The sequence below is a fragment of the Nyctibius grandis genome, chromosome Z (assembly GCF_013368605.1).
Source record: "Nyctibius grandis isolate bNycGra1 chromosome Z, bNycGra1.pri, whole genome shotgun sequence".
Lineage (NCBI taxonomy): Eukaryota > Metazoa > Chordata > Aves > Nyctibiiformes > Nyctibiidae > Nyctibius > Nyctibius grandis.
The window spans coordinates 68,057,956-68,081,840 of record NC_090695.1 but is presented as its reverse complement, the minus strand read 5'-3'; positions in this window follow the sequence as shown (position 1 = coordinate 68,081,840).

The window sequence follows — 23,885 nt, the reverse complement described above, 5'->3', positions numbered from 1 at the left end:
AGGCCTGCACGGATGAACAAGGAGTTTCTGGATAAACTCAGACACAAAAAGGAAGCCTACAGAGGGTAGAAGCAAGGGCAGGTAGCCTCAGAGGAAAAAAGGGAAATTGCCCGAGCAGCCAGGGACCAGGTTGGGAAAGCTAAAGCCCTGACAGAATTAAATCTGGCCAGGGATGCCAAGGGGAACATGAAATGCTTCTATAGGTATGCCAGTGATTAAAGGGAGACTGGGGAAAATGTGGGCCCTCTCTGGAAGGAAACGGGAGACCTAGTTACCTGGAATAGGGAGAAGTCTGAGGGACTCAATGACTTTTTTGCCTCAGTCTTCACCAGCAAGTGCTCTAGCCTCACCACCCAAGTTGCAGAAGGCAGAGGCAGGGACTGGAAGGATGAAGAACCACCCACTGTAGGAGAAGATCAGGTCTGAGACCACCTAAGGAACCTGAAGGTGCACAAGTCCATGGGACCTGATGAGGTGCGTCCACGGGTCCTGAGGGAACTGGCGGATGAAGTTGCTAAGCCGCTATCCATCATTTTTGAGAAGTCGTGGCAGTCTGGTGAAGTTCCCATTGACTGGAAAAGGGGAAACATAACCCCCATCTTCAAGAAGGGGAAAAAGGAAGACCCGGGGAACTACAGGCCAGTCAGTCTCACCTCTGTGCCTGGCAAGATCATGGAGCAGATCCTCCTGGAAACTATACTGAGGCACAAGGAAATCAAGGAGGTGATTGGTGACTGCCAACATGGCTTCACTAAGGGCAAATCATGCCTGACAAACTTGGTGGCCTTCTACGACAGGGTTAGAGTGCTGGTGGATAGGGGAAGAGCAACTGATGTCATCTACCTGGACTTGTGCAAAGCATTCGACACTGTCCCACATGACATCCTTGTCTCTAAATTGGAGAGAGATGGACTTGACAGATGGACCACTCGGAGGATAAGGAATTGGCTGGATGGTCGCACTCAAAGAGTTACGGTCAATGGCTCGATGTCCAAACGGACACCAGTGATGAGTGGCGTTCCTCAGGGGTCGGTATTGGGACTGGTCCTGTTTAACATCTTTGTCGGCGACATGGACAGTGGGACTGAGTGCGCCCTCAGCAAGTTTGCTGACGACATCAAGCTGTGCGGTGCTGTTGACACGCTGGAGGGAAGGGATGCCATCCAGAGGGATCTTGACAGGCTTGAGAGCTGCGCCTGTGCAAACCGCATGAAGTTCAACAACGCCAAGTGCAAGGTCCTGCATGTGGGTCAGGGCAATCCCAAGCACAAATACAGGCTGGGTGGAGAATGGATTGAGAGCAGCCCTGAGGAGAAGGACTTGGGGGTGATGGTTGATGAGAAGCTCAACATGAGCCAGCAGTGTGCGCTTGCAGCCCAAAAGGGCCAACCATATCCTGTGCTGCATCAAAAGCAGCGTGGCCAGCAGGTTGAGGGAGGTGATTCTGCCCCTCTACTCTGCTCTCGTGAGACCCCACCTGGAGTACTGTGTTCAGCTCTGGGGCCCCCAACATAAGAAGGACATGGAGCTGTTGGAGCGAGTTCAGAGGAGGCCACGAAGAAAATCAGAGGGCTGGAGCACCTCTCCTATGAAGAAAGGATGAGAGAGTTGGGGCCGTTCAGCCTGGAGAAGAGAAGGCTCTGCGGAGACATTCTAGCAGCCCTCTAGTACCTGAAGGGGGCCTACAGGAAAGCTGGAGAAGGACTTTTTACAAGGGCAAGTAGTGATAGGATGAGGGATAACGGTTTTAAACTGAAAAAGGGCAGATTTAGATTAGATACTAGGAAGAAATTCTTGACTGTGAGGGTGGTGAGACACTGGAACAGGTTTCCCAGAGAAGTTGTGGCTGCCCCCTCCCCGGCAGTGTTCAAGGCCAGGTTCGATGGGACTTTGAGCCACCCGGTCTAGTGGAAAGGTGTCCCTGCCTGTGGTCCCTTCCAACCCAAACCATTCTATGATTCTGTAGCAGTGCTCAAAAATAGTCAGCTAATCTGTCCTTGATCTTGACACCCTAGTTCATCCTCATAAACTCGAGATAACAGTTTTTCACATGAAATCACAGAATCACAGAATCACAGAATCACAGAATCACAGAATCACAGAATCACAGAATCACAGAATGTTAGGGATTGGAAAGGACCTTGAAAGATCATCTAGTCCAATCCGCCTGCCGGAGCAGGATTGCCTAGATCATATCACACAGGAACGCGTCCAGCCGGGTTTTGAATGTCTCCAGAGAAGGAGACTCCACAACCTCTCTGGGCAGCCTGTTCCAGTGTTCGGTTACCCTCACCGTAAAGAAGTTTTTCCTCAGATTTATGTGGAACCTCCTGTGTTCCAGCTTGCACCCATTGCCCCTTGTCTTGTCAAGGGATGTCACTGAGAAGAGCCTGGCTCCATCCTCATGACACTTGCCCTTTACATATTTATAAACATTCATGAGGTCACCCCTCAGTCTCCTCTTCTCTAAGCTAAAGAGACCCAGCTCCCTCAGCCTCTCCTCATAAGGGAGATGTTCCGCTCCCTTAATCATCTTCGTGGCTCTGCACTGGACTCTCTCTAGCAGTTCCCTGTCCTTCTTGAACTCAGGGACCCAGAACTGGACACAATATTCCAGATGCGGCCTCACCAGGGCAGAGTAGAGGGGGAGGAGAACCTCTCTCGACCTGCTAACCACACCCCTTCTAATACACCCCAGGATGCCATTGGCCTTTGTCACGGTTTAAAGCTGGGCCAGCTATTAAACCTGCGGCAGACGCTCTCTGTTAACCCTCCCCCCCCACCCGAAGGGAAAGGGAAAGGGAAAAGGGAGAGAGACTTACAGGTTGGAAAGTTAAAACAGTTTTAATAAACCTATAATAATGAAAAAGAGTATAATAATAATATTGGAATAATCAAGTATATACAAATATATATACAAAACCAAGATCGAGCTCCCCCAATGTCGGCAACGTCACCACCGGCACTGCAGGGTAGGTTCCGGGAAGGCCCAGGCTGGGCCTAGCGACAGTCGAGAGCTGGATTCAGGGATGCACGGATCGGAATCGGGGGCAGCAGGAAAACAGTCGGAGTCCTCCTTGGACACCGGCCATAGCAGAAAGAGCAAGAGACCCTCGTGATCCCCCCGCTTTATACCAAGAATGACGTGTATGGGATGGAATACCCTCGTTGGTCAATTTTGGGTCACCTGCCCTGTCTGCTCCCCCCTGCAGCTGCGACCCCTCTTCGGCTCTTCACTCATAAGCAGTGAGGAATTCAGCAGTGACCTTGGTTTCTCTAAGACTAAGTACAGCAAGAGCCTTTCTGCACAACATCCCTACCGGTGACTCAGCGATAACTACAAACTTCGAGCGTTATCAGTCCTGGAAGCAGACACTGTCTGCAAAACATGTAGCTAGTTTCAGAAAGTGCAGTTACTTAGAGGAGACTTAGCTGAAAGTAAAAATCACTGAAAGGAAAATCGGCCTAGTTTAGGCCAAACCAGGACAGCCTTCTTGGCCACAAGGGCACACTGCTGGCTCATGGTCATCCTGCTGTCCACTAGGACCCCCTAGGTCCCTTTCCCCTACGCTGCTCTCCAACAGGTCTGTCCCCAACTTGTACTGGTACATGGGGTTGTTCTTGCCCAGATGCAGGACTCTACTCTTGCCCTTGTTATATTTCATTAAATTTCTCCCCGCCCAACTCTCCAGCCTGTCTAGGTTTCTCTGAATGGCTGCGCAGCCTTCCGGCATCTCAGCCACTCCTCCCAGTTTTGTGTCATCAGCGAACTTGCTGACAGTGCACTCTATTCCCTCATCCAAGTCATTAATGAATATATTGAATAGAACTGGTCCCAGTACCGACCCCTGAGGGACTCCGCTAGACACAGGCCTCCAGCTGGACTCTGTCCCATTGACCACCACTCTCTGGCTTCTTTCCTTCAGCCAGTTCACAATCCACCTCACTACCCGATCATCCAGACCACACTGCCTCAGTTTAGCTGCGAGGATGCTGTGGGAGACCGTGTCAAACGCTTTCCTGAAATCGAGATAGACCACATCCACAGCTTTACCATCATCTATCCACCAGGTTACGTCCTCATAAAAGGCTATCAAGTTGGTTAAGCATGACTTCCCCTTGGTGAAGCCATGCTGAGTTCCCCTAATGATCCCCCTATCCTTGATGTGCCTAGAGACAGCACCAAGGACAAGTTGTTCCATCACCTTTCCGGGGATGGAGGTGAGGCTGACCGGTCTATAGTTACCCGGGTCCTCCTTCTTGCCCTTTTTGAAGACTGGAGTGACATTCGCTTTCCTCCAGTCCTCAGGCACCTCTCCCGTTGCCCACGACTTAGCAAAGATGATGGAGAGTGGCCTAGCAATGACTTCCGCCAGCTCCCTCAGCACCCGCGGGTGCATCCCATCAGGGCCCATGGATTTATGGACGTCCAGATTGTTTAATTGGTCCCTGACCCAGCCCTCATCTACCAAGACAGATTCCTCCTCTATCCTGACTTCTTCTGGGGCCTCAGGGATCCCGGGGCTGCTCAGGACAGCCTCCAGCAGTATAGACAGAGGCAAAGAAGGCATTCAGTAACTCCGCCTTCTTTTTATCCTCTGTCTCCAGGACCCCTACCTCATTCATCAGTGGGCCTACATTGCCTCTAGTGTTGGCTTTACCTGCAATGTATTTGAAGAAGCCCTTTCTGTTGTCCTTGACCTCTCTTGCAAGGTTTAATTCCAAGGAGGCCTTAGCTTTCCTAGTTGCCTCCCTACATCCTCTGACAACAGACTTATATTCCTCCCAAGTGGCCAGCCCCTCCTTCCATGATCTGTACACCCTCTTCTTCCACTTGAGTTTGCCCAGCAGTTCCCTGTTTAACCATGCAGGTCTCCTGCTACCCTTCCTTGACTTCCTACCTGCTAGGATGCTCTGATCTTGAGCTCGGAAGAAGCAGTCCTTGAATGCTAACCAACTATCTTGAGGCCCCTTACCTTCTAGTACCCTGTCCCATGGGATTTCCCTTAGCAATTGCTTGAAAAGGCCAAAGTTGGACCTCCTGAAGTCCAGGGTTGTGATTCTGCTAGCTATTCTGTTCCTGCCACATGAGATCCTGAACTCTACCATCTCATGGTCACTACAACCAAGGCTGCCCTCAACCTTCACCTCTTCAACCAGACCCTCCTTGTTAGTGAGGATAAGATCCAGCAGCGCTCGTCTCTGTCCTGGTTTGGCTCAAACCAGGCCAAATAGTCTTAGAGAACCCAAGGTCACTGCTTACATGTAAAGAGCCGAAGGGGGTTGTACCTGCAGGGAGGAGTGGACGGGGCAGGTGACCCAGGATTGACCAGCAAGGTATTCCATCCCATACATGTCATTCTCACTTTCCTGTTTATCACTAACCCACTGCCTCCTGGAGGTGGGGCCCAGGAGGGAGGGGCCCTCCTGTCTCCCACTGATTGGTACCAGCTTTGCCAATTCTGCAGTTAAAAGCCTGCAGGTGTGATGGCAGTGAGAGCTTTTGCATTTTGCCCTCTGCCCGTGCTGGGTGGAGCTACTGCATTTTCCCCTCTGCCCATGCTGGGGGAGCAACTCTGCCCGAGGAGGATTTCCAAGCTCTCAATCTTGGCTTTGTATATATTTGTATATATTTGATTATTTCTATTATTATTGTTATTATATTCTTTTTCATTACTATAGTTTATTAAAACTGTTTTAACTTTCCAACCCATAAGTCTCTCTCCCTTTTCCCTTTCCCTTAGTGGGGGGGAGAGGGTTAATAGAGAGCATCTGCCACCTGGTTAATAGCTAGCCCAGCTTTAAACCGTGACAGTCTCCTAGTTGGCTCATCCACCATTTGCATCAGAAAGTTATCATCAATGCACTGGAGGAACCTCCTGGACTGAGGATGGCTGGCTGAGTAGGCCTCCCAGCAAATATCAGGGTAGTTGAAATCCCCCATGACAACCAGGCCCTGTAATTGCGAGACTGCTCTCAGCTGCCTGTAGAAGGCCTCATCACCCTCCTCATCCTGATCCGGTGGCCTGTAATAGACACCCACAACAGTATCACCCCTGCCAGCCTGCCCCTTAATTCGCACCCACAAACTCTCAACTCGCTCCTGATCCGCCCCTGGACAGAACTCAATACATTCTAGCTGCTCACTCACATAAAGAGCAACTCCACCACCTCTCCTTAGTGGCCTGTCTTTCCTGAACAGGACATAGCCATCCATGACCACATTCCAGTCATGCGAGGCATCCCACCAAGTCTCTGTAATTGCCACTAAATCATAGCCCCCCGACCGAACACGGATTTCCAACTCCTCCTGCTTATTCCCCATGCTGCGTGCATTGGTGTACAGGCATTTCAGGGAGCGAGCTGAGCACACCGATTTCACCCCAGGGGGATGGGAGGCCTCCTGGTCTACCTCAACACTAGAGCGTTGCCCCAGTGGTGCAAGCCCAGCTACTACCCCATCCCCCTTCGAATCTAGTTTAAAGCTCTCCGAATGAGCCCTGCTAATTCCTGTCCCAGAACCCTTTTGTCCCTACGACATAAACCTTTCCCATGTATTACCGTCACACCTGTTGTCTTATAAAACCAGCCATTATCAAAGAACCCAAAGCCCTGCCTGTAGCACCAGTCTCGTAGCCAGGCATTAATAGAGAGAATCCTACTATTCCATCCCACATCATCACCTGAAAATGGAAGGAGGGAGGAGAAAACAACTTGTGCCCCAGACTCTTTCACCAACTGTCCTAGGGCCTTGTAGTCTTTCTTCATCCCCCTCAGACTACGGGATGCAGCTTCTTCCCCACCTGTCTGGAAGATCAGCAGGGGGTAGTAGTCTGTGGCCTTCACCAGGTTGGGGAGTTTCCTGGTGATATCCCTGATTCGGGCTCCAGGCAGGCTGCAGACCTCCCTGTGATGGGGGTCAGCTCTGCATATTGGGCCCTCAGATCCCTTTAGGAAAGAGTCTCCAACCACTAAAGCTCTTCTCTTCTTCCTTGTGGAGGAGGTAGCTATACGCCTGTCAGGTTTTTCTGACTGTGGTGGGACCTCTGATATAGGTTGCCTCTCCACCACATCCCCATTGGACTGGCTGTATTCCACTAGGGCTTCATATCTATTTCTCCGAGGCACCTGTGGAGGCAAGGTAGGCAAGGAGGGCACTCGCCTTTTGCCACGGCCATAGACTTGCCTCCACTCACTCCTCTCCTCTAGGTTATTGTTTTCCACCTGAGAGGGGCAGAGTACAGGGGTCCCTCGATCCTGGGAGCTCTCCGGCAGGTGCTCCCATTTTTGTTGCAGGGAAGGCAGAGCCTGGCTCCACCAGTCTATCTCCATTTCAGCCTCCCCAGTGCTCCTAAGCCTTTCTACTTCGGCTTGAAGCCTTTCAACCTGGCTTTGCAGCTGTGCCGCTCGGCCGAGCAGATCATCTACCTGCTCACAGCGCACACAGCCCCCTGTCACCACAGAGACGCTGTAGCATTCCCTGCAGCCTGCGACCTGCACCATTGCCTCCTTCCGTGGGAGCTCTGTCTGGGTTCCCACATCCATTTTGGTCTTCTTCCGCCGGGTGGAGACCATTGTTCTTTCACTGAGCTGGGAAATACCTGTTGGTGACACCCCTGGTTCACAGCTCCTTGGCGCCTTCCTCGCCTTGTGCACTGGGAGGGAGTCAGCGCCCTCCCCAACGAGCTGCAAATGGCTGCGGCCTCTCCCGCCCTGGGACACACCCAGTCACTGCTGACTCCCCCTCTACCCTCTGGGCAGGGACTAGTCCCTGTCCTCCAGGAGGCTTTTTATCACCCAATCAACAGGGGGTGGTGCTACGCCCCCTCCTCTCCTGATTCGTTGCCGGGAACTTCCGGGTCCGGGGGGGGAGCGGGGGAAGCAGCTCGGGGCTGCTGCTCGGGGGGGCCCAGAGTATGAAAACCGCCCGGTTACAGCCCCATGTCGCCCTCGCCCCCGCACTCACCTCAGTCGCTGCCGCCACTGTCGCTGCTGCCTGTTTCATGTTCTGTCAGAACAGACATTTCATGAAATGTCTGTTTCATGTTCTGTCAGAAGACGAGAAAGGGCTGAAAATCCCACAAGGAATGTTGGCAAGCCCTAGACTAATGCTGGACCAGCCTGCCACAGGTAATGCTGTGCAGCATCACACTAGGTCCTGGTTCATGAATGCCTTTCCTGAGCGGATATATGTTACTCTGAGGTCTCCTGCTCTGCTTTACACTACTCAGTGTCGCGGACTCTCTCACCTGACCAGCTCCTGAACTATTTTGAAAAACTTATTCAAAACTATTCTAAGCAGTTTGTAGCACCAGCACAATAATAGCACTGTCACACTGTTTTACAAGGCTGTAATTTGGTTCCCTCCCTGGCATAAACCAGGAGAACTTTAGTCTGGTAGTTTCTCCACTTGGTGACTGGCTTACTGCCTTGTAAAACAGCACGACGGGACTATTACTACTGGAGTAAGGGACAGGCATCAGGAGATCCGATTGGTCGACACCTCTTTTTCATTTGGCATAATATTTTTCTTCTTGGAAGTAGCGTATAAAACAAAATGTTTGCAACTGTAACACCTCATAATTTACTTTTTCCCTGCAATGCAAAATCAATTTTAATATAGTTTGCTTAATTTATAACCAACCTACTGATACTATTATTCATTGTTTACACAGCACCATAACCAAGGGGGATGCATCCGCCACGCAAAGTGGAGAGGACAAGGTGGCCATGCCGCCCACCACAGCTGGTGGCAGGCCTGCAACCCCCCGGCTCCTTCCTGTGAGCCTGCGCTGGCTGGGAAGGCGTGGGACGTTTCATAACACCAGCAGTGTTTTCCTAAGTACCCTCATGGCTCCTTCTGAAAAATTTGTTCACTTAGGCTTGCACGGCTTCTACATGGTAGGGAAGTACTCGCTATCCCTGTTTGACAACCTGCGTTGTCCCTGTCCCAGCACAGCATGCGGGTTCCCCTCTGAGTGATGCCCCACGTGCCAGAGGGAACCCAGGGTGCTGCAAGGGGCTCTGAACTGTGGGGCTGTAATGGCCTGGGCACAGAGAGAAGCGCTGCAGCACGAGGATTTTCACAAGGTCTTTACTTCCTCTAAAACTAGGTGTATTTTGTGATTAAACGTCTCAAAAAAAAAAAAAGAGCTTTCAGTATCTCAGAACCAGTGCTTCTGTGTGTGTAAAATTTCTCATTATTCTCTTCTGCTTTGGCACCCTTCAACACATTCAGCTTGGAGCATGAATTGTCAACCTGAAGCTGAGTTATCTGTAGGAAAAAGAAGTCTCTTCTGACATAATGCCACCTAGGCTTAGTTCCTGGTCCTGGTTAGTTTAGGCCCTTAGGGTCATGGTTCCTCATATCATCAGACCCAGTCTCTGTAGGAACAGCATTGTTACAATTCTGACTTATGTGAAAATAGTGAGCAAAGAACAAATTTTGTTCAAACTACCGCTTGCCAATTTTTCCTTTTAATTTTTTCTCCTAATTGGGTTTACTTAGAACCAAATTCTGAGAGTATCTGCCCAGCATGAGGTCAGGCTACTGCTGCTACTGCTCAGACTTGGCTGGTGGGGACATCCCCTGCAGACATGAAGGTTTCACCTCCTTCTTTTCTGCATCTTCTGAGGCAAGGGACTTTTTGGAGATGGGTCAACATTGCATTAGCACCAGGGCATACTCCAGCTGTACTTGGCTAGCATGGGACCCCGATGGCCACAGTGAGCCTTAACAAAACAGAAAAGTCTGCAGGCTGCTACAAGCTTTGCTAGGGCTAGGTCAAATAATTCAGCCAATTACCTCTTTTTTCATCCTTAACCTGATCTTATACAGTTAATAAACATTGCTACACATCACACAGCCAGATGAACAGCATTTGCTCTTCTAGCTATGCAATTGCACATCTCCTTGCAAACTTGACAAATTTCTTGTTAGCTGCACTTGGCCTCTGAACTGCTACCAAGCGATCTCTTGCAGGTTCTCTTACTCCAGGATGGCATTGAGCTGCCTAAGTGTTGCCTCAAATCCAGGTTCACTCACACATGTAAAAGCTTGTCATTAGAGTGAGATTTATCTCCTCAGTTGTCTTTTCTGCATTTGCACCTCTAGTTTGAGCTGCTCAGGAGAACTGTAGCACCGAGTGGTGACCACCATTGGGGCCAGGCTCTCTCCTGCAGATACCTGCTGTGTCCTGACTCATGGTCCCTTGCCTGATTTTGCAGTGGCAGGATATGGCCCAGCTGATGGCCCTGGGTCTCAGCTGCCCGCTGCTGGTCCTGCTGCGAAGGAGCAGAGAGAGCAGTGCGAACCAGCACAGGTCACATCCCAACGTGTCCCTGTGAACCCAATTAATGAGCTTATTGCCATGAATGCTAATCGCTCGACTGTGAACAGCGGCAGCTGAGAAGGGAGTGTAGATCGCCCAGCCCACCACCTCTGCTGCAGGGGTGGTAACCTGCAGCCAGGAGCAGCAGCCACAGCAAATTCCCACATAAACTTGAGTCGGATCCCTTTAGGGAACAGTGTGCTAATATATTTCAAGCAGACTGGGACAAGTGTATCAGAAAAAAACACGTGTGTGCATTCAGTCTTGAAAATACCCTGGAGGCTGTACAACTCTAATTTAAATCCTTTTCAGACCCCACCAGCAAGTTTCCCTGTTAAACCCTATCCACTCAACGTTACTTCACTGTGAACCTGCTGAGGATGTGTAAGGTGTAACCGACGCCCGGGTCTGAGGATGGCAGGGAAGGAGCTTCATGCTGTGTTGCCCCTCCTGGCATCAGCACCCAGGGAGTCGCCTGTGCAGCTTCCTGCGGTCCCCATGTTCTCTGGCTGTGGCCATGCCCGACTCGACTGCCGCGGAGCCGCCGAGGGGGAGGTCAGGGGTGTACGTGGGAGGACTCTGGGATATGCTGTCAATGTCAATATTTTTCCAAGAAAATGGAACTTTTTAATTTAAATTATGAAATCCGTTTCTCTGAGGGGAAGCATGGAAAAAAATTACATAAGCTCACCGATCAAAATCTAACAAGTTTATACAAATCCCAGATCACTCTTTTTTTTTTTTTTTTTTTTTTTTTTTTTTAATTGAAGAAAGCATTCTGTACTGAAAAGAGAGTCTAGTTCCCACTTGGTAACATTCCCAACATGCTGCATGCATCTTGGCTGTGTCTCAGAGACACTCTTCAGAGTGCTGCTGACAGGATTTAAAGCTCACCAGTGGTACTGGGCTCAGTGTAAAGCCCAAAGCCAGCAGCCGTGGGGGCTGTCTGTGTTTGCATGCATAGTTAATCGGACATTGATTAACATCTTCAGTGCAACAAATCCCTGTGGATCACAATTTAGTGGATCCCTCTTCAGTCCTACAAAGAAAATGTGGCGTAGCGCAGTCCGTGTGAGCTTGCAGAAAACCGGCTCCTGAGTGTGAAGTGGGAATGTTTCTGGTCATGTCATCAGCACTTTAGACAAGTTTCTTGCTTTTGTATAAATGTTTCAGGGTGGCACCCTTTATTTATCAACCAGCCCTCCCCTCCAGAAAAATTCCACACTAGTTTATTCACTGCTAACCATTTTTTTCCTTCTTTTTTTTCTTTAAAACTTTCAATGGAAACCACAACTGATCATTTTATTAGCCCAGTGTTTCTACTCTGAGAGATTGCACACCTGCAGGTTTTTACAGGAGTTTAGTTTTGGTCTAATTCCTATGGGATTTTGTCCCCCTCTCTTAACAAGAATCAGAATAGCTTACATTCCTGCACCATGCCTTTCCTCCCAAAGGATCCTAAAACCATTTACAAACTATAAAAGCTGCCTTTTCTGTAAACAGAAATCACTTTACCCAACAGTGAAGTGCAGCCACCTGGAGGAGAGGGAGAGTGGAGAGCAGCAGCTGTTTAAAAGTACCCCACATTGTTATATTTTAAGCTGGGAAGCGATAAGTACTGTATCCAGCTGGATGTACAGCTGGAATTTAAGAAGGTAGGATGTAATTTTTCAAACTGTAATTTGACCAAGAGAACATCCCCTGTTCTTGCCCCAAGTGCAAAGAGGCATTTAATTTTAGCATGCAGTCAGGATAGCAGCTTATGATTTATCAGAAAGAAAATCAGGACCTCTGGCAGGAAATTATCCTAAAGCTACGCAGAAAGGAAGAAAAGAACCAAGTGGATAATCAGTTCCCAAGCACAACTGTGTAGTATTATTTCATGAAGGACTAAGTGCTGAGCAATCTCAGGCTGCTTTGTTTTCCAAGTCTCAGAAAATCACAGCCCAGGGTGATATGGCTGCAACAATTCTCTTGATGGCACTCACAAAAATAATCTTTCTCATCATTGTCAGAATATAAGAATAATAATAAAACACCTACTAGTGTTGATACAAGTAAAACCAAGTTCACGTGAACATACTTGAGGCTGGTTTTGTTTGTTTTCAAAGATATTTCATTTTGATGACTCAGAACAGATACTAAGCTCTGTTATGGTGAGTTGTGCACTTGGCAACATGTACATGAAAGATACAGAAAAATCAACACAAGTTTGGAGTTATCATGTGCATCTTACCTGACTGGGGATGATGTGCCAAGGGAGAAATCTACATGCATTTTAAAACACTGCAGCCAGAGTAAAGATTTTAAACAAGCATCCTACTGAAAATGAGTTTCACAGAAGACGTTAACAGCTACTGAGGCTGCAGTTGTATGATCAACGCAACAAAAATTACTGCTTATTTATCACTCCTCATCCAGGGGTCTTCCAATGATCCCAAGGGAGACAGAAAGGGCTGTTACTCCAACCACCATGATAAAAAGGCACCATTCCTCTTTTAATTAATAAATCCAGATTTTTTGAAGTCAGAAGAGACTGTTAAAGCACCTATGCTGTCCCCAGGCTATCACAGAGCAGGCAATTCCTGAGAGTCGCTCCTTTGCTGAGGCTGGTGCTTGGACATACTTTAGAAAGAGGCACTTCTTCCTTTGACAACAGGAGGAAAAGGAGTGTCCTCTGCTTCCCTTAGTAATGCTTTTCTACATTCTCCTAAAATGAAATGGTGGTAAAGCACTGTCATCCAGTGAACAACATAACAGACAGAAAGCAGAAAGGGAGAGCTGAAAAAGGACTGAGTGGCCTGTGGTGGCATACAGGCAAAGGAGAGTGACCTGAGCCCAAAATAACAAAAATGAACTTGTGCTGTTCCCTCTGCATTAGTCCCAGAGGTACCTGGACTCTGCATATGAATCTGGTGTCCTGCCCCAAATCAAATCTGCATCCTTCTCTACACCCTTCTGTACTATTCATGTGAAATGCCAAAGTTACTGCACTTTGACCAGGGTGTTCATTGCTGTTCTGAAGTGCTCTTGACAGAATGTGAAGAAAATAACACATTAAAAATAAAGTTGTTCACAGGCAAAATAGAAATAGGATAAATTCTTCCTGAATTTCTAAATATATCACAAATTGCAGAAGTAAAAAGAATTTTAAAAACAGTGAGTTGTCTGTGTAGCTTATTTTTTTCTCGTCTTCCCATCTGGCCAATGAATACAATCCAGTTTCAGTCATGCCAGTGAAATCCATGCTGAGCTCAGAGCAGCATCATCATGACAGAACACCTATACTCAAACAAGAAGTAAACAAATTTTCTGCAGCTTCATTCTTCTTCTTGATCTAGATTTTGTGACTCAGTTAACACCTTCTCTCTAAATTTATACTTTCATTCAAGTTAGATTTTCCTACTACGGTGACTTCCTCAAAAAAAACCTACTAGATGGCAAAGTTAGAGTTAAGACGAGTTGACTGCAGCAGTTCGTACATCTAATTTATTTTTGTTTATTAGCATTAATTGAAGATAACCCTTTTAATTCCATTTTCTTCCCACATGCTGTTTCCATGTTAGAAGGTCATTTGCAAGGTATAAGTCATAACTGAGTTCACTCCATGAAAAGACAGAGCATGTAATTCTTGCAAGGAGATCAACTGATATTTCATCCCTCAGCGATGGGAGTTGAGTTGATGAGTTGAGTCCACAACAGGATGAAGATAACATCAAAGTCATTGAGGGAAAGAGTAACTGTACCTGAAGAATACATCATGATCAAACCTGTCAAGTATGTCTGCAGGAAACCTTAGAAGGCCTCAATGTTTTTATCAACTCTATCTTTTTTAAGAACTGAAGTGATACAAAAGCAGGGGGAAATGATTATAGAATTTAAGTTCCTTTACAGTATTTCTTTCAGGGCCATGGGTCAAACAGAAATACACCAGAAATAACCCTGGCCAAATTTATTTGAAAAGTATAAATGCAACTAAAGCCACGGAGGCTTTGGAGACACATTCTTTTAAGTATGATGTGTAAGTTTCTTATTCAACAAACGTTTACACACCATCTGATTTTGAGAGTATCCCATCAAGTTCAAGAAGCCTAATAGGGTGCACAATTTTAAGCACTCTTGAGTATTTAAAGATACTTTTTGTCTCTACTTCAGCTTTATTCAGCAAAGCATATTTTGAGTAGATAGATACATAGAAGCTGGTTATACTTTGAGAAGCCTGCCTAGAAGTTGTGTTAATTTATACAATGGACAAAAAAGAATTTGTACCTTGGACATATGAGAGAAATGTGTACATAAAGGTGTGCTATGATACAAGGAGAATCACATGGATGGAGGAATAAAAGTCACGTAAAGAATTTACATGTTAGCTTGAAGTGTTTGTGAACTAGATAGAAGAGATATTTGGGCAGTTAGTGTCCATATTATCAAAGCTGTGTTCTGAATATATTTGAAAAACTACTTTTTGGCAACCACATAACCCTGATTAAATTACAGCATTAACATAGATAACATATGGCAATGGCTAGAGTTTGTAAATGTGCATCTAAGTATTACAGCTTGAGGGTAAAAACAGAGCCAAAGAGAACTGTTTTCCTAGGAAGAGATCTCTGGCATCTGCCGTTTATTTTTTTCTGCTAAATATGAAAGGAGATTTGTGGGTATGAGAAAAGGCTTTGACTTTGTTAGAAATCTTGCTCAAAGAGTAATAATAAAGAGTATTTAACTTATACTTTGTGAACTAGTATTTATTGTGCAAGTAAGTAATATCTTCTGTAATAACTTCTGTAATATGTCCGTGTGATTGTTCAGTAGGATGTACCAAATGAAAGGGATATTTAACAGGTCTATTTTTATCACTGCTTCTACCTAACAATCTACCACATATGCATACCATGTGGAAGACATGGGGCCCAAATACACAGACTCAGAGTAGGTTCAGGACAATATTTTAAGCAAAATGGAAGCTTGGATTCAGGGGTAGATTCAAGGTCAGCCTGAAATCACCTTTTCTGCTCTTGCAGGACTTCACATCTGCATGGCATGCAGAAGGCATGAGAGGACTGTTCTTGTAAGTTATTAGTACTGGAAAACTCACTTGCTAACAGTCATCATTGTGACTGTCCACTGCTTGTCCCTAAAATTCCAGAAGTAAAGCTATCTTCAAGAAATTCTACCTGCATTTTTGCCCCATGCAGAAGAAGAAGCCCTCTCACATTTCAGATGTGATCCACACCTGTGGAGGAGTTTCTGATCTGAGAAACACCCAGACTCTTCCACCTAATCCCCCACAACAGAAATGGTCAGTTGTACTGAGTAGGACCTTGGCTCTGTAGCAATGTGATATGGTTACATAGAAAAGGATAATATCCTTTCATAAGACTCATTAATCTTCCTACTCTGTAACAAGGATATAATGCCCTATTAGTAGAGGATAATTCAGAAAAGCCTCTATTACATTTTATGGGAGCTTTCCATGAAAGTGCGTTCTCTTCTCCTTTCCTCTGCAGAAATGCAATGTGACTCCAAATTGAGTCCATCTCTCAAACTTTTTAAAATTAACTGGATGGGTTGCATGACCTGCAGTGGTCTACAGTACCTTCATTTAAATCTGACGTAGAATGGGAAGCCAGCCATTTCCCAAAATACAAACTTTTCTCATAGCCATCACAGGGCTTTTAAATGCTTTAAATCCACATCACAGGAGACTAATGCCACTTACAGTACTAAGTGGCTCCCTTTTTTGTTCAGGTAGATGTCTGCTCTTAGGATTGTATAAGACCTGGACACTACTTCTAGAAGTGATTCTTCCATATTAAGTTTCAGGTAGTCACCCAGGTAAGGAAATTACAATATTTATGTTGTATCCTATACAACAGGCCAGTTCCTATAGCTATTTGTAAGTTCTACCCATCAGCTGAACCATTTCCAGGTACATGAACAAAAAGAAGGAATTTTTTTCCTTTTTTTTTTTTGATTTCTAACACATGAGTCATCTGATTTGATACTGTAGATGCAATATAGTTATTGAATTCCCTACCTCTCTTTACATGATGGAACAAAGATGCTATTTTCCAGGGGACCTTCTTGCTGTTTCTTTTTCTAAAGAGTCCAAGTATGTATTTAGGTGAAGCTGTTTCATATTTCATGCTTTATGGGTGCTTTGCATAGTTTTAAATAGACTTGAGTTCACAGAATTCTGTGAGGTCTAAATGAGATTTTCTAGTGATTAATAGAAAGGTATCAGGGCAAATTCTCCTACAGACTGTGGTCATCATCATCCAAACCCAGACCTCAGAATTGAATATGCAGACCTACAAATATTGTTCAAATGCCAGTGAGGTTTTCTGGTGGTATTGAGTTGGCTTTGTGGCTCATGTTTCTACAAATACATTAACAGCAAAAGGAGGGTCAAGGAGAGCCTCCACCACTTGCTGAATGAGAAGGGTAGTGTAGTGTCAGGGGATGAGGGAAAAGCAGAGCTGCTCAATGCCTTCTTTGCCTCAGTCTTTAATGTCAAGACCAGTTGTCCTCAGGCGAGTCAGCCCCCAGAGCCTGAAGTTAGGGATGGGGGGGCTGTGTGAACCCCCCATAATCCAGGAGGAGATCGTTAGTGACCTGATGTGCCAGTTGGACACCCACAAGGCTATGGGCCCAGATGGGATTCACCCCAGAGTAATGAAAGAACTGGCAAATGAACTTGCCAAACCACTCTCGATTATCTACCAGCAGTCCTGGTTAACTGGAGAAGTTCCAGCTGACTGGAAATTAGCAAATGTAACGCCCATCTACAAGAAGGGTCGGAAGGATGATCCAGGGTACTATAGGCCTGTCAGCCTGACCTCGGTGCCAGGCAAGGTGATGCAACAGATCATTCTGAGTGCTATTACACAGCACATGCAGGACAGTCGGGGCATCGGGGCCAGCCAACACGGATTCCTGAAAGGCAGGTCCTGCTTGACCAACCTGATCTCCTTCTATGACCAAGTGACCCGCTTAGTAGATGAGGGCAGGGCTGTGGATGTAGTCTATCTAGACTTCAGTAAGGCATTCGACACTGTCTCCCACAGCATCCTCCTAGACAAACTGGCTGCCCAGGACTTGGACAGGTGGACTCTTCAATGGGTTAAAAACTGGCTGGATGGCCGAGCCCAGAGAGTGGTGGTGAATGGGGCAAAGTCCAACTGGCGGCCGGTCACTAGCGGTGTTCCCCAGGGCTCAGTTCTGGGGCCGGTGCTGTTCAATATCTTTATAGATGATCTAGACGTAGGGATTGAGTGCACCCTCAATAAATTTGCAGATGACACCAAGCTGGGTGGGAGTGTTGATCTGCTGGAGGGTAGGAAGGCCCTACAGAGGGATCTGGACAGGTTAGATAGATGGGCTGAGATCAACAGCATGAGGTTCAACAAGAACAAGTGCCGGGTCTTACACTTCGGCCACAACAACCCCATGCAGAGCTACAGGCTGGGGGAAGAGTGGTTAGAAAGTGGCCTGGTGGAAAGAGACCTGGGGGTGCTGATCAACAGCCAGCTAAACATGAGCCAGCAGTGTGCCCAGGTGGCCAAGAAGGCCAATGGCATCCTGGCCTCTATTAGGAATAGTGTAGCCAGCCGGTCTGGGGAAGTGATCGTCCCTCTGTACTCGGCACTGGTGAGGCCACACCTTGAATACTGTGTCCAGTTCTGGGCCCCGCACATCAAGAAAGACTTTGAGGTGTTGGAGCGAGTCCAGAGGAGGGCGACCAAGCTGGTGAAGGGTCTGGAGGGTCTGACCTATGAGGAACGGCTGAGGGAGCTGGGGTTGTTTAGCTTGGAGAAGAGGAGGCTCAGAGGTGACCTTATTGCAGTCTACAACTACCTGAAGGGAGGTTGTAGTGGAGTGGAAGTCAGCCTCTTCTCGCAGGCAACTAGCGATAGGACAAGAGGACATAGCCTCAAGCTTCGCCAGGTGTGGGGTTCCCACGGGACAATGGTGGGAACGAGGTACTGAACGAGCTATGTCCAGGCATGTCCAGGGGGTGGTAATGGGGTGGTAATGAACTAGCCAATCATAATAAAGAACAAGGACTTTGGCTATGAGAAAAATAAGATATGGGGAAGTTGAAAAATAAGAAAGAATGCTACACCTGCAAGATATAGCTTTTTAGCATAAACCAATCAGAACTAATATAGAGGTGTGTGAACAAAGCATACTAACCAATCATAATAGAAATGACATGTACACAGAGTGTGTACCCTCAATAGAATAGTATAAATGTACCCTCAGATACGTAAATAAACGAGATCTGCTTAACGATCATATTGGTCTGCGTGCATTTACTCCGTGCCCTCTCAACAAGTGGCACCCAAACAGGGACATGAACCCTGGACCAGGGGCCTTCGGCCGGAGACTGCGGAGAAGCAGCGGACAACGGCACGAAAGGAAAGGGTGAGAGGAAGCCAGCTGTAGAGTGCTGCCCCGGCACTGGATTTTCGCACCGGGAGGAACGGATGCGGTAAGCCTGAGTGTTGCTAGCAAAGGAAAACCTGGGTGGGGCTTCCCAGGCAGCTGGGGGAGGAATGGGGTCTACCCTGACCAAGACAGAAGTGGCAGTGGTGAAACTCCTCCAACATATACTCTCCAAGAGAGGAATTAAATATGATGAAGCTGCATTAAAGCAGTTACTGTTTTGGGCAAAAGATAAAGGACATTTTACAACCTTTAATGATGTCTTTGAAGTGCCTTTATGGGAGAAGATTGGTGACTCTCTCTGGAATGCGGTGTCAAGTGGTGATAAGGAAGCCTTTAAATTGTCTGCTACATGGAAGCTGGTTAGTGAAGCGTTAAAGGGAATAAAAGCAGAGAGAGAAGTCACACATTCAGCTTTTATGGCTTTAGGACCACAGGCGCCTACTACCCCCTCACTGTTTGCGGGACCAACACCTCCCATGGCCCCGGTGGCTGTACCGGTGGCAGCTCCTTTATCACCGTGGGTACGAACGGCTCCGAAAAAAGCTGAGGAGCGGGGAGCGAGTAAAATAGATACAGATCCATCAGGACTGATAGAGCGCCCTAAAACACGAGCTCGATTTGGACTAATTGATTCAGACGCTGAACAGGAGACTTGGCAGAAACCCCCTCCCTCTCATTGATCTCTCTACGGATGAGGCTGAGAAGGAGGACAAGAAGGAGGGTAAAACTGTTTCGTATCCACCTTTACTGGATTCGCCGTTTCCTGAGTCTGTTGAACAAAGTTTACATTACGGCGCTAAACAACCACCGTTAAAGTCTCCAGTTACGGAGTCAGCAGTACCAGAGTCACAAGGACTTAAAGGACTGTTACCATCACGAAATGGACACGAACTTGACATGACAGAGCTTGGTAGACGACTGGAAGAATTAAAGACGGAATTGCAGCAGCATCGTACAGCCAACGCCTCGGGACACGTGACTATGTCTCCCCAAAACCCCCCTCTGTGTTCGGGACAAGTATTAGGGCCACCTCAACCTCCTTTGCAAATCCCTACTCCACCTTTAGATCAGGGCGGGGGGGGAGGTTTGCGTCCATCTGGTAATGTGGGAGGTGGCGGAGAGGGTCAGCGTCTGCCCGCGTATACAGGGGAGGGGGGGGAGGAGTGAAATGGAAAGGGATCATTTGAGATGTGTTATTAGGAGTTATAATTCCACAAGCATATCCGGTGATTGTGGGTGCGGGTCCTGAGGGAAGAAATATTTGGCAACCGTTAGATTGGAAAATTGTAAAAGAAGCATTGTTACTATAGTTGGCGAGGGACAACACAGATGAGGACTGCAGAGGGGTTGTTGCGGGGATGGCAAATCGTAACCCCACCTTAACTGAGCTAATGGATGCTTGTGAGAAAGTAGGAACCACCATATTTCAGATGGAGTATTTAGCAAAAACTTTTGCGGCGGCAGTTAAGGTAGTTCATCGTTGTTATACATGCGAGCAGGAAGGTCACTTTAAGAAAAACTACCTTAAGAAGTTGAAGCTGAGTGGGAGAGATAACTCTGTTTTGATGTGTCATTGCTGTGGGAAGCTAGGGCATTTTGTGAAGCTGTGCAGGTCTCAGTATAATGCTCAAGGTCAGCTGATAACAACCAGCTGCAGAATGCAGCGGGGGGGAACTGTATGCTGACACAAATGAATCTTCCCAACCAGTTCCAGGCCTATGCAGTTAACTCGCAACCCAAACCTCAGGGAGCGCAGGACTGGTATTTCCACACGGGGTTAACCTGTGCGGCTGCCAAGCCTTGGACCTGTGGCAAACAGGGATAATGCTAATGCTGATTGTCAAAAGATCATTGAAGCTTTACCTGGAAAAACAGATTTGAATGCTATGATAAAGGCATGTGCAAAAGTGGGTACTGTGGAACATAAGGCTCAAGTTATGGCTGCGGCCGTACTTGGGGCTTACGTCGTCACAATTGCAGTCTCTATTCCAATTGTTAGCAGGGGACACAAAATTAGCAACACCACGACACACTACTTCAGAGATACAGCAACTGATTACAGAAATAGAAAGCAGGCTACATTCCAAATTTGTACATCGTATTGATTTGAATCAGGAAATACAAATTATCACTTTGTTTGATAGGCAAATTCCGTATGCAATAATTGGTCAATGGAATTCAGAATGATCAAATTCGTTACATGTATTGGAATGGTTGTTTCTACCTTTAAGAACAAAGAAAACTGTTCCCCTGATTGCAGAGCTATTGGCACAGATTATCATCAAAGGTCGGATGCGATGTCGGGAGCTTGTGGCCAGAGATCCCTGCATCACTAACCGTTCCTATTGCAGCTCAGTATTTTGAGTAGTGTATGGCTAATAGCTTTGCTTTGCGAACAGCCATGGAGAATTTCTCGGGACAGGTTGTTTACCACTTACCCTCCCATCCTGTCATAAAATTGAGTGTGGAACTTCCAATTGCCACAGGAGTGTTGTGCGCAGACACTCCTGTGGATGGAACTACCATTTTTACGGATGGATCTGGGAACACAGGCAAGGCAGGCCTTGTCTGGTATTCTGATGGCAAGTGGGAATCTATGGTAGTACAACAAAAGGGTTCACCTCAGGTGGTAGAATTACGAGCTGTATTAAAAATATTTCAGAATTTTCCCATTCCCTTTAATTTGATTACTGATTCAGCATATGTAGCTGGCATTATAAAGCAATTGGATAGATCTGTTATAGAGCATATATGTAATCAGTGTGTTTTTGAATTGCTGCGAGCTCTGTGGCAAGAAATTCAAATCCGAACTGCATTGTTTTATGTTTTACATGTAAGAAATCATACTAATTTGCCTGGGTTTATTGCAGAAGGCAATGCTCGAGTGGACTCTTTGGTTTTTCATCCTAAAACAACAATTTGTACCAGAGTGGAAGCAATAGCACAATTGCTTGTCAAAGTGCATAAAAAGATTACAGACATTACCGGACTAGACTCAGATACTATCTATTTACCTATCAGAAAGGAATATCTACAGTCGTTAACAAATCAGTCAACTCTTTTTCAAATGGCCTTACAGGACTTTACTGGACAATTGGTAACACATTTACCAAGAGATAAAAAGCTACAGTTTATTTGCAAACAGGATTGGGAAAAAAAACCTATCAGATCAGAGATACCTGTGACTGGACTAACTGTTTTTACTGATGCAGGAAAGCGATCACATTCAGCAGTTATTACCTGACAAAAGGATGGACAATGGAAACATTGTAAATTCTCAGGAATTTACTGAGGACTCATTGCAGACACTTGAATTTTTTGCAATATATCAGGTTTTTGTAAAATGGAAGGATTTACCTGTCAATATTGTAACAGACTCTCTTTATGCAGCAGGCATTGTAAATCGAATTGAAAAAGCTTTTATACGACCAATAAGAAATATGTGACTTTACACCATTTTGCTACAGTTGCATCAAGCAATAAACCTCAGAGAGATACCTTATTTTGTCACCCACATTCGTAATCATCAATTTGATCAAGGTTTGAGCATTGGAAATAATAAAGCAGACACACTTATGTCCTATATGCAAGTATCACCAAATTTATTTGAACAAGTACACCTATCCCATCAATTCTTTCATCAATCAGCGAAAATGTTAGCGAAACAATTTCACCTCACCATGGCACAAGCATGTGAATTAGTTAGTGTTTGTCCTAGTTGTCAGAAAATTGGCATGGGAATTGGAATAGGGGTAAATCCTCGAGGGTTGTGTGCGTTGCAACTGTGGCAAATGGATGTTACTCACATTGCAGAATTTGGAAGGCTCAAATATGTTCATGTATCTGTTGATATGTTTTCACATGTAATATGGGCAACAGCACAAACTGGGGAAACAGGTCGTCATGTCAAACGACATTTACTTGCTTGCTTTGCAAGTCTTGGGGTTCCACAACAACTTAAGACTGATAACGGACAAGCATATTGTTCACAGATTTTTCGTCAATTTTGTCAACTATGGGGTATTACACATGTCACTGGGATTCCTCATTCGCCTACGAGTCAGGCGATTGTGGAACGTGCTCATAGTACATTGAAACAGCTTCTGCAAAAACAAAAAGGGGGAGAGGTGACTGAACCTTCTGAGAGACTTGCAAAAGCTGTTTATGTACTTAACCATTTAACTTTAGCAGGAGATAAGGAGTGACCCCCAATTGTAATACATTGGGAGGCAGATCGACAGGGAGCAAGCTATGTGCAAAACAAAGGCAAAGTGTGGTATAGGGAAACAGGTACTAACAAGTGGTTAGGACCAGGGGAACTATTACTAATGGGTCGAGGTTATGCTTCTGTCTCTACAGGCACAGGAGTATGATGGTTTCCGATCAAATGTATTAAACCATATGTGGAGGTGGAATCCAGATCCGGAGATCCGACAGAGTAGCAGAAGACAGCAGGGCAATCAGGGATGCAGCAGGAAATAGTTGGTTCAACAAAATCCTGCAAGAATTAGGTGGATTGTCTCTAAAAGGATGGTTAGCCACATTATTAGAGGGAATAGTTTATATAGTTGTGATTATAATTATCATAGGGATCTGCGTGGGTTGTGTTGAGGCAATCATTGAGAATAGTATATGGAAGTAGTGAGATAATAAATCTAACTACTTCCAAAGGGGGAAATTGATACCGGATGGTTTAGCAACGGTTTAGCAAGAGTAGGCCTCAGAGTAGGCTCTAAAAGGCCTGCTCTGTGTTACCTTTATACAGAATCAGCTTTCCTGTCAGTAACTTTCCTTTCAGCTAGAATAATAGAGAATAACAGTATGTTCTGAAGTAAACTGCATGTTTTGTAGATAGAGTCTGCTTATGAGAATGTTTATCATAGGCATTATCCTACTTGTGTTACCCTGTTTGTTTGCATGTTTGCAGAGAACTGTACAACGAGTGGTCAATACAGCCTTTTTGGCACTACAACAGAGAGCAGGGTTTATGGGTAACCAAGGCTGGGATTCTCTGACCGGGCTCTGCGAGACGCAGGGAACCAGGTTGAAGTAAGAAACAAAGACAAAAAGGACAGGACAGGACATAGCTCGTTCAAAAAC